The 2,341-nt window shown below is 44.3% G+C and overlaps 1 pseudogene; it reads left to right on the top strand.

Moving 5' to 3' along the window:
- The first annotated feature begins 423 nt into the window (after positions 1-423).
- On the top strand, positions 424-1,155 carry LOC121832541 (oxysterol-binding protein-related protein 9 pseudogene; annotated as a pseudogene).
- Positions 1,156-2,341: the final 1,186 nt, after the last annotated feature.

Genomic DNA, 2,341 nt, shown 5'->3' with positions numbered 1-2,341 from the left:
AGATGCAACTTTTCAGCTTGGTCCCTTGGAACCTGTGATCAGCGCAATCTTCCCAGACTATCCTACCTCTAAAATACACTCAGCAGAGCAGGGACTGCCTTCTCCACCCCACATTGACTACCTTGGGACATCACTGGACTCCAACATCAAACAGCTCAGACAGTAACACTCACCCCCGGTAGCATTCTCATTCTCTTAGCCCTGTCTATGTGTCTCCAGGTACAGGCCAAGAATTCTCCTGTCTAGCAAGGGAGGCTTCTGTGATGCTAATGAATTCTACCCACATGTCTCAACCCCAAACTGCAAAATAAATTCTTCTGGATCTACCTAGTCTTGACAGACAGCAGCTTGGGAAGTAATCTAAGTCACTCACATATCACAGAATCATTGAATTGTCTGTGTCCAATGAAGCAAGTGGGTCACATGACAGCAGAGTCTGATGGAGAGGCGGGATTGGCGGAGGAAGACAAGCCCATCATCAGGCAAGTCTTGTCATGGGTTAGACATGAATTAATCCCACTAAGGTAGTTCTTCCAACACGCATTCTTCACGGGCTCTGGTAGAAAGGTATGCAGACTTTTTTGCACATCTGGACTTGTTTCTGAGCATTGGTGACCAGAAGCATCCTGGGAACCAAATGGTTTAGTTTGTAAAATGGTACCTCTCAGTCTGCCCTGCAAGAAGGAAAGGCTCAGTGGCCAAAAGACCATGAGCCCCATTTGGGGTGATACCCTTCAGTGTCACTGGACCTCACCAGATGATACAAAGAACACAGCAAGCCTCAGAAGGTTCAGGTCCCTGTGTCCCCACAAATACTAGCATTGTAGTTGAAAGGGTTTCCCACCGTCAGTCCTGTTTGCCGGGTGTTTTAACAAGATGCAATCCATGACTCCTATGTGGACTAAATCAAAATTCCTTGGGATGTCAACAGGGTGCATAGCATAGGATAGGGTTATGTCACAGTGACAAATACTGCATTCTTACATTCCCCAGTGGCTATGGAAAGTCCATCCTCATAGTGCCCTGGGTGGAATTAGGAGGAGAATACATTAATTGTTCAATACAGGCTACAGGGCAAACATTGTCTTCCACAATAAATCCTTCTATGAGTTCAAGATGCACAGAATTCCAGATGGGGCTTTTTTCTCCTCGTGAAGTATTTTCCTCGGCTAAAGGGAGACAGAATGGAGTGTTGCATGTATGCAAAATATGCAGCTGGGGGGAAGAGTCTTCGCAGACACCAAGAAGTTGCTCATATTCAAGAAAAAAGCTTCACATTGGGAGATCAGCAGAAGTATGGGACCTGCCGCCCTTGGTAGGATGTAACTTTTAAAGGCAGACACAGTGGAGCAGCAACTGAGGCAAGATTTTTAAGAGAGCTGGAGCCCCAGAAAGGAAGAAGGAAATCCAGGGGACACAAGGCTACTCTTGGATGATGGAGAACACTGGGTTTATGATGGACCATCAATGAAGCATCTTGATGCTGTGACTCATTAGGCAGGGAAACTCAGGTGACCAACACATGGTGACCAACAGGATAGGGACAACTAGGCAGTGACCAGTCTTCCTTCGGGAGAACCTATCCCTTCTTAGTGAGGAAATCCCTATCTCAAGACACTGACCTTCCAGGTGAAGGCAAACAACCAAGGCAGGAAAATACCCTGTTTCCTCTATGACAGTTACTTGTTGACTTCAATCCTGAGAAAACGTCAAACTTGGAAACAAAACATCTTTTCTAAAATCCCATGCTTTAAATGGTATTTATAGGTCTAAGTCTCACACTCTGTTCTCTAGGTCTGGTGTTAGAAGACCTCTGTTTTTGAGTGGATACTGTCTTGAGTTCTGCATACACAGATATGTGTGCCTTCCCCTCTCTCTCTTTCTCTTTCACACATGCATACACACATAAACACACACACACACACACACACACACACACACACACACACACACACACAAACATACACCATAGCAGATTTTTCATAAATACTCTATATTTATGGTCTCCTATAAATTATGGTCCCTTAGAACTTTAGAATTTAGTACAATATATTAATTGAGTTGAATGTTAGGAAATTACAATAACTTATTTTTAAATTGAATTATTATCCTGTTGAAAATAAACTTGGATTACAATTATATGTTGGGTTCCTTTAAAAAGTCATGCTAGCCGGGCGTTGGTGGCGCACGCCTTTAATCCCAGCACTCGGGAGGCAGAGGCAGGCGGATCTTTGTGAGTTCGAGGCCAGCCTGGGCTACCAAGTGAGTTCCAGGAAAGGCGCAAAGCTACACAGAGAAACCCTGTCTCGAAAAACCAAAAAAAAAAAAAAAAGTCATGCTA

Source organism: Peromyscus maniculatus, chromosome 10 (genome assembly GCF_049852395.1).
Source record: "Peromyscus maniculatus bairdii isolate BWxNUB_F1_BW_parent chromosome 10, HU_Pman_BW_mat_3.1, whole genome shotgun sequence".
Classification (NCBI taxonomy): domain Eukaryota; kingdom Metazoa; phylum Chordata; class Mammalia; order Rodentia; family Cricetidae; genus Peromyscus; species Peromyscus maniculatus.
The sequence above is the reverse complement of the archived record's forward strand: the minus strand, read 5'-3'. Positions and strand labels throughout refer to the sequence as shown.